Source organism: Condylura cristata, unplaced genomic scaffold (genome assembly GCF_000260355.1).
Source record: "Condylura cristata isolate star-nosed mole 26May11 unplaced genomic scaffold, ConCri1.0 scaffold00025, whole genome shotgun sequence".
In the NCBI taxonomy this organism is placed as follows: Eukaryota; Metazoa; Chordata; class Mammalia; order Eulipotyphla; family Talpidae; genus Condylura; species Condylura cristata.
Genome location: NW_004567126.1, coordinates 31,850,416 through 31,859,378, shown reverse-complemented (window position 1 = coordinate 31,859,378; position 8,963 = coordinate 31,850,416). Strand labels below are relative to the sequence as shown.

Here is an 8,963-nt window from a genome sequence, read left to right as displayed (position 1 = left end):
GCAGCAGGGATCCCCAGCCCAGCCCAGCCCAGCCCACCCGCCCGGACCCGCGCAGCCCCCGTGGCCAAGGCGGGGCTCAGCCGCTCCCGCGGGCCCTCCCCTAGCTGTGGCTGAAGCCATGGGCGGTCAGGAGAGGAAAGGGGCGGCCTGGGCGCCCCCCCCAGGCCCAGCGAGCCTGCCCAAGCGGACCCTGCCTGCACCAGCCCCCCGCATGGCCCCGCTCCCCTGGGCCGGGAACACCTCAGGCCGCGGGCCCCTCTGGCGCGAGAGAACCCCCTCCCCAGGCTCGGCCAGGGCCTGTCTGGCCGGCAGATGTGCAGGGCCTCTGCTCCAGTGTGGGCGCCTCCCGGGCCGCCAGGGTGGCGTCAGCGGTGCGTCTGCAGGAGCAGCAAACCCAGCGAGCTGGAGACCGCTCTCTCTGCAGGGCAGGCCTCAAACAGTCGGCGGGCGAGCCCCAGTCCCAGGCCTCCCTTCACCCGAGGGCTGGCGGCCCTAGGCTAGGCCTCCAGGCCCGAGTTTGCAGAGACACCCCCACTCCCACCTCAGCAGTTTAGTCCTGGAGGGCGACCAGAGCTGCCCGGGGCTCGCAGAGGTCAGAGCCTCCTGGACTCCTCCCCCAGCCCTGATTTAGAGGAGCCCCGGCCCCTCGGGCGGCCTCCGCCACTGGGGCTCACTCGGGGCTCGGCGCACCCCGGCCTCACCCCGCTCCACATTGGGGTCGGGGGACACCGGGGCACCGGGGGCCGGAGAGCTCAGCCTGGATGCTGGCAGCCGCCGTGTGCTCCGCGACGCCGGGCTCAGGGAAGTCGAGGGACTCGCAAGGCCACACAGCAGTGCCCTGGAGGAGCCGGGGCTGGACACGTGTCCCTCGTCTGCCCTGGAGCTGTGTTCTGACCGGTGGGCCCAGGGCAGAGGGGAGCGCCAAGGCCTGGCAGGGTCTCGGGACCCAGTGCTCGGTGAGACAGGACCGGTGCCGCCTCGGCCTCCGCCCGTGCCCGTGCCCCGGGAATGCTCTCCGCCGGCCGGCCCGTCTCCCCGCCGGCCAGGTGGAAGCTGTGACTTGCAGGCTGGCAGGCGGGTGGGCCGCGGGCACGTGGGCACCCTCACAGCCGGGGCGGCAGCCCCTGGAGAGAAGCGGCGGCGGCCGAGGCAGAGAAGCCCCCTCCGCCAGGCTGGAGCACGGGCTGCCGGGCGCCCGCGGGCTGGGGCTGGGGCACCCGGCCGGGAAGGAGGCCTGGCCCGAGCGGAGTCCCGGGCCAGCCCGCCGCCCGCCAGGGTGCCAAGGCCCCCGGCCGCGCTCCTCGTCTCGGCTACCTCCGCGGTGCCGCGCAGACCCAGCGAGCCTGGCCGTCGCTCTCCCCTTTCCTCTGGCCTGCTGCTCTGCCGCGATTCTTCCCCCGCCCCCGCATGCACCTCCAGCCCCCGCCTGCCGCCTCCTGAATGAGGGGCCTCACGGCCTCTGGACACCGCCACAGCACCGGCCGCCGCCCGCCCCGGCGCCACCCCCGTCCATCATGTCACCACCCACCCATCTGATAGTCCCCGGCCGACATCTCCAGCCAGTCGACTGTCCGCCCCTCGGCTCAGCGGTCAGCTAGCCCAGTAGCCAAGCACCCGTCACCCGTCTGACCGGCCGCCCTCTGGCCCACCACCCACGCGCCACCTATGCGGGCATCACCCTCGCCAGAGACCAGCTGGTCACTGCACCCAGCTTAGAGTGGGAGAGGCCTGGCCCCGACCCACCGCCGCCCACCGCCCAGCGGCGTGTGTGTCCTCCGGGTCGGGGGTCCTCGCCCAGCGAGCACGGCCAGTGCCCTGCAAGGCTGAGAACATTTACTCCCTGGCTCGGGTGTGGGCAGAAGTGCCGAGCAACGAGGGGCCAGAGCAGAGGGCCGGTCACCAACATCGGAGCTCAGGGTGACATCCAGGTCAGGGCGCAGGTGGCCCTGGGATAGGGGCTCACCTATGGCCAGGTTTGGGGTTCAGCTTGTGGGGCTCACGGGGATGGATGGTCTGTAGCACCAGGAGGGGCCGAGGCTCCGTCCCAGCTGGGGTCAGCGGCCGTCGGCCGCCAGGGGAAGCTCAGCCAGTGTCCACAGCTTCTCTACAGAGATCAGGCTCGGGCCTGGCCTCGGCTTCCCGCCTCTGCACCCCAGCCCTGCGGGGCACTCGGGCGGCGAGCGGGCTGGTCTGGGCCTGCGCGGGCTCCGCGGGGCTCACCCAGTGAGCAGGCAGGCCCTGGCGCCCCCACGCTCCCCTCGGCACACGCGCCCAGCAGCCCCCAGACGCACCCCACATGGCTCTGCTCCGCCTCCTCCTGCTTGCTTTGCTCCAGCGTTCCCCTGAGTCATAGACGCCACCTCGGCTTCGGGACGGCAGGGAGCCCCGATGAGGGCAGCGGGCACCCCGGCCCGCCCAGGAGGGAGGGGGCACAGAGCGGGGGCCGGCGCCGGGCAGGCGGGGTCCCCGGGACCAGCTGCCTAGAAGCCCACGAGCACCCCAGCCGATGTCCCCAAGGCCGCCCTTAGGGAAGAGCCTCATGTCTCCAGACAGTGGCACGTACTGTGCGCCGCACCAGTTTCCAGTGCACGGCTCCGTGGCTGGTGTGCTCACAGCCGCAGGCAGGCAGAGCGCACTGTGGGCCTCCGTACCTGCGCCTCACACCCCACTCCAGCCGCGGGCTGCCCGAATCTGCTCTGTCCCTGCAGACTCACCTGTTCTGGACAACTCAAGTAACGCGTGGGCACTGCAGACCATAACGTCTGCCAGGAGCCTCAGCCGTGCGGGATGCCTTTGCTTTGTCTGGGCTGAATAATATTCCACGGCCCAGCTGGGACACATCCTGCGTCTGCCGATGGCCACTTGGGCTGTGTCCACCTCCGGGCTGCTGTGGCTCGTGCTGCCTTGAGCACCCCAGCCGCGTGCCCACGAGCACGTATGCTGAGATTTCTCTCGGGCAGATCCCTAGGCGGGGAAAGGCCAGCCCGTGTGCTAACTCTGTGTTTCACTTTATTTCTAAAGAATTATGGATTGATGCAAGAGCTGGGGCACAGGCCAGAGGTGCGGGGGTGAGAGGCTTCGCCAGAGACAGAGCGGGGAGCAGGACGGGCAGACGGGCTGACATTCGCTCGAGGGGGCCGCGGGGACAGGCGGGGTCTGCTGCGCCCTGGGTCCCTCCCTGGCCGCGGATGGAGCTCGTGCTGCAGTGGCCGTGGTTAGTTTCACAGTGCTGAGACTTAACCCCTTGCACCTCCTGGTTGAGGTGTTGGTCACACTGTTTTCAAACTCCTTGGTATTTTTCCTTGCATGAGACAGCTTTGCGTTCTTCTCTTTATATAATGTGTTTTCTTTCAGCCTTGCTGTTCCCTGCTGTTCTTATTACCGCCCCAAACCCCAGTGTTCTTTCTGTAAAGAGGCCCCCAAATTGTATAAACGTCAGGACCCAGAAACCTGAGGCAAGGCTTGTCACACGATGCACTTGAGAAGAGGGAACATACGGGTGCGGCCCCCTTTACCCCCATGGGCTAGGAGGACATCAGCACCCCACTCCCATCTCCTCGTACAGTGACAATAGGGAGGGGTCTGCCGACTACACCACCCGACCTACAGCCTGTGGAGAGGAGAGGGTCATTGACTGCCACAGCGCTGCAGCGCGGACCCAGGGCCCCCAGCCTGGGGCCCAAGCCATGGCATGAAAGGGGACTTGTTTCTGCACCCTCAAAGTTGTTCTCCAGCCCAGCCCACCACCGCCCATCTCTGCCGGGCCTCGGGCAGCTGCTGGTCTGCTGCAAACTTGCTGGCCAGTCCATCACGTGTCCTGCCACTGGCCGGGTTCCTTCCACCTTCAACCGCCTCCTCACGCCTCTCCCTGCCCTCCCCGGTTCCAGCACCCACCCGAGCTGCGTTTGGGAGCAGGGTGGAGGGAGGTGCACACTGGCATAGGCTGTCAAATGACTGTCATGCTCAGGAGAGTTCCAAGGGCCCCAGGGAGGGGAGCGGATTTCTGGGGAGAGCGGGGTGAAGGCTCCACGCTGGGGCCTTAGGGCAGGAATGAAAGGGGGGCGGTCTCGGGCAGCAGATCCCGCAGGCCACCACGAAGACCGGGGTGGCTGGGCCTTCAGGTTCGAGCTTCCTGCACGCGGGGATTCTGCCGCGCAAGCATGCCGTAGCGGAACAGGAGAGGGCAGGGAGGGAGGCCGGAGGGCGCCTGACCTGGGGGCACAGCTGGGCCCACGGCTGGCCAAGCCCCAGAACCTGAGAGGCACACGCTGGGCCCCTTTACCCTCCGAAGCCCTGGAAGGTGGCCTTGCCCTCTCCACCTTCCAGAAGGGGAAACTGAGTCTCCAAGAGGTGACTTCCCCAAGATGTGCAACCGTTAGGGGCAGGCCCGGGCGAGGCCACACCCGCTGGACCCAGAGCCCTTGGCTTCTCTACGCCAGGGGCCCCCCAAACGTGACAGAGGCCACTGCACTGCCCCCCAGGGGCCCCCCCGTCCAGGCAGGGCTCGTCAGCGAGAGCAGGCGTGACAACCCAACCCCACGTGAGGAGCCAACCTCACTCAGCCTGTGAGAGCTTCGCTACGGGGGTAGAGGGCGGGGTGGGAACTTGCCCCTGGGGTGCCCCGCTGAGGGCGGGCTGGGAGGAGCCGGTGGGCTCAGCTGTCAGTAAGGCCACCGCCCTCCGGACCCGCTGTGCGGCTGGGAGACCCAGGCCCGGGGCACGGCTGGGCACGCTGCCAGGGTGCCCACTCAGGCCCGCCCGGCCCCTTCCCTGCAGGCTTGGAGCCCACGCCACGCCTTCAAGCCTGACGGCGGCTGCGGCGCCCGGAGCAGAGGCCGACCCTGGAGGGCTGAGCGCCCCACCTCTTCCCCATGGGGGATGAGCAGGCAGGTGTCTGGGCCGGGAAGGGCGGGGAGCCCTTCTCAGGAAACCCTGTGGGGCTCCGCGAAGGCATCATAGCACTGTCTGGGTGAGGAAACTGGAATCTTTTCTGAACACGAAGAGGGAGAGAGGGGAGGGGAGGGGGATGGATGGATGAGAGGAAGGGTGGGCGGAATGCACAGAAGGGAGGCTTGGGAGCTGGGTGGGTGGAGAGACACAAGAAAGAAATGAATGGCTGGAGGGGGAGGGAGGGGAGGGAGGGGGAGGGACAGCGGTCTTTTGCGTTGAGTTTCATTGGCTGCTTTTTTTTTTTTAAAGATTTATTTATTTATTTGTGCATACAGAACTGGGGTGCAAGCCAGAGGCTCAGGGGCGGTGAGAGGCCCCACCAGAGACAGAGTGGGGAGCAGAACAGGCAGATGGACGAAGTCCACTGCTGAGGGGAGCAGCAGGCGGGTCAGGAGAGGTCTGCCTCGCCCTGTGGTCACCTCTGGGGCAGGTGGGAATCGAACTCATGCAGAAGCGGCTTTAGATTCTCAGTGCTGTGCTTTAACCCGCTGCGCCACCAGGGAGGGCCTGGCTGCTTTTTTTTTTTTAAGATTTATTTATGCACACAAGACTTGGGATACAGGCCACAGGTGCAGGGGTGTGGGTGAGACTCCCCAGAGGCAGAGTGGGGAGCAGAACAGGCGGATTGACTGAACCCTGCTGCTAGGGGAGCAGTGGGGCACAGGAGGGTCAGTCCCAGGCCGGGCACTGAACTCGAGCTGCAGTGGGCAGCTTCATAGCCTTAACGCGCTGCACCACCAAGCCTTAACGCGCTGCACCACCAGGGAGCACTCATGGCTGCTTCTAACTGCAGACCTTTTGTTAAAATAGATTTTCGTTTAAATAATGTAGCACTCTAAGTAGGCTGCTAGAGCAGGATTAACCGCCCACCTGACGGGTCTGGAATAAGGCTGCCACCACGTATTCTGGCCGAATACTGAAACTTACTAGACGCACTTTCTTTCAGAATAAATCAAACTAGATCTCAACTATTTGCAGAATTTCCTCCAGTCAGAGGACATGACGGGCCGATAGTATCAGTGAGGGGATTTGCTGTGATTAGCTGGAAGGAGCGATTCTAGCGGAGACCAGTGTGGCTTCCTCACCCTCGGCGCCACAGCCAGGCCCGGAGCGGGCTGGGGGTGGGGGCGTCCTGCCGATGTGGCCACCATGCTGGACCTGCGCCCACCCCGTGAAGATGATGCCTTCCCTTCTTCTGCCCTTCTTGTGGATTAGCCCAACACTTCACGGACGGGAAAGTCCCAGAAACTTAAGAAAAAGTTTAGAAAGACCAAGGGGCTAAGGGTGCTCACCCTTCTGTTTGTTAAAGCCGCCGTGTCGTCGTCTTAGGGTGATGCAGTAATTATTGTAGATCCTTTCACTAGCACCTCCAGGACGGCCCTGAAACTGGAGCTAGCGCTTATTTGCTAACAAATAAAAACAAGAGAACTGATTGAACAAAGGATCTACCCGGGTGTCAGGACGGCCAGGGCCAGGCAGGCAGGGCTGGGATTCAAGTTCTGGCTGCTCTGGCCCTGGGCCTCTTGCAGGACCAGCGGGGTGCAGGCGTCAGGCAGAGGAGCTGGGGGTGGAGGAGGCAGTGCCCTGGGGAAGCGGGGAGCCCCCAGCCTGTGCGCGCGGGGTGGGGGCGGGGGGCTGTGGACTGTGGAGGCTACCCTGCCCCGCCCCCCGCCCCCCCCACCTGCCTGCAGCAGCCAGCGGGCGGGTCCTCAGGGCGCTGTGTCCAGCTCAGGCCCCGCTCCAGGCCCTGCTGGCCTGAGGCCCCCTTGTCCTCTCCTGGACCCGTCCCAGCTCGGCTCTGCACGCCAGGTGAGTCAGAGGCGCACTGCAGCCGCCAGGCTCCTACCACCACTGTCTGCAGCTTGGAGACTAGGCCCCTGCAGGGCCCCAGCAGGCCTGCTGCACCCTGCCGCCCCCCCAGCCGTGACAGACCCCCCAAGCCCGATCGTGACAGGCGCCCTGAGCTCAGGCCTTCAGGATTCTGCACGTTTCGTTGCCTGGGAGGCTGAGCCCAGCCAACGCCTACTCGCTCCCGGAGGCTTCGCGCTCTGTCACCTCCTCCAGGAAGCCCACCCCCTGTGATTTTTTTTTTTAAGTTTTATTTTATTTTACATTTATAGGATTTTGTTACTGAAAGTCGGCGAACGGGTGAGATAAGATCATTTTATGTGAAAGACATGAAACGTGACCAAATATGGTGAAGTCAAAAAGTCATTTACAAGTCACAGGGAGAGTATTGTATGTGGTTAGAAATTGGCTTTTTGTCTCGTCTTGTTTCTTGGTTTGGTTTGGGCGATGGAAACTGACTACTGATTGTCTAACTTTTTCTAAGTAAGTGAAAGTAGGTTTTTCACTCCAAAGATTACCTTTGTTCCTGTAGGTTTTTTGTTTTGTTTTGTTTTTAAGATCTTTTTATTTTGCACATAGAACTGGGGTGCAGGCCAGAGGTGCAGGGGCGGTGAGAGGCTTCGCCAGAGACAGAGTGGGGAGCAGAGCAAGCAAATGAATGAAGCACACTGCTGAGGGGGGCAGCGGGCGGGTCAGGGTGGTCTGCTGCGCCCCGGGGTCACCTCCCTGGCTGGGATCAAACTCGCGCTGCTGTGGCTGTGACGGCTTCACGGCGCTGCGCTCTGACCTGTTGCGCCACCAGGGAGGGCCCTGCCCCTGCACTTTTTTTTTTTTAAAGATTTATTTATTTATTCATACAGAACTGGGGTACAGGCCAGAGATGTGGAGGGTGAGAGGATTCACCAGAGAGACAGAGCGGGGAGCAGAACAGGCAGATCGACGAAGTCCACTGCTGAGGGGAGCAGCGGGCGGGTCAGGAGAGGTCTGCTGCGCCATGTGGGTCAGCTCCCGGGCAGGCGGGAATCGAACTCATGCGGAAGCGGCTTCAGCTTCTCAGTGCTGTGCCTTAACCTGCTGCGCCACCAGGGAGGGCCCCTGCACTTTTTAAAGAGGGAATTTAGGGAGGAAAGTTCCAGGCCAGAATCCCTGTCCCTTGAGACAGGGTAGTGTGGCCCCGAGGCTCTCTCCAGGGTCCTCCCCGGCACAGCCTGTCATTGTCTATCCTAATCGTAATTGTGGGGTCACCATCAGTCTTTTCCAATTAGCCCCACGAGGGCAGGGGTTGATGTCGGGGGCAGTGAGAACGCGCCCATTGGAAGACCCCGACTCTGGAAATAGGAGACCCTGGAATAGGGCCATAGTATCTCCCTGTGCAAACTCTTCTCATTCTCTCTGCAAGCGAGCTTGAAGTGTGCCATTGCGCCCACTTCACAGACAAGGTCACTGAGGCTCAGACCCTGGGTCACACTGAGCTATAAAAGTCGCACCCGGCACGCAAAGTTCCTAAGTTCTTTCGATCATGCCAGTCATTCAAGAACCATCCCCCCGCATTTACGTCCTGGTTTGTCTGCAGTCAGTTACCTTTCGCATAATGAAGCCGACCCAGGCAGCAACGCGCTGGGAGCTGCCCTGGCTGCTTTGCCCTTCTGCCCCAACGGGCAGTGAGGGAGACAGGGACGCTCTCTCCGCTGTCCGCGCCCTCTGGCACAGGAGAGCGGGCACCGGAGCGACTGCGGGGCCCGTCCCCAGGGCTGCCCGCTTAGTGCCTCCCCTTGGGGGCCGAACAGTGTCTCGCTCCGGCCCTGGAAGGGGCCCGTTGAGGCTGCTCGTCGCTCCCATCCCGAGGAAGGCCGGCCCCCTCCCTCGGTGTCCCCGCAGCCAACACAGCAGAGCTGCGGCTACACACCGCCCCTCCCACCCCAGCGCGGGCCAGGCTCCCACTTCTGCCTCCATGAGGGAGGCCAGACGGGGAGCGGGAAGGGAGGCCAGCCGGGCCGTGTCCTGGCACGTTTCTATTTATAGGGTGAAAGCCAGAGACGCGAGGGAAGCTTTGAGGCAGTAGCAGAGGAGACAGGAGTCAGCGGAGGTTGTCCAGGCACAGGGGCGGGATGGGCGTGATGGGGGAGGGGTAAGACGGAAAGGAGGCAGCTGCCGAAGTCACAGGG

At 63.8% G+C, this 8,963-nt stretch overlaps 1 protein-coding gene across 1 annotated transcript in view; it reads left to right on the top strand.

Moving 5' to 3' along the window:
* LOC105854056 overlaps positions 1-8,963 on the top strand; it is a 41,922-nt gene that overhangs the window by 24,934 nt on the left and 8,025 nt on the right. The gene's annotated exons all lie outside the window — the stretch shown is intronic.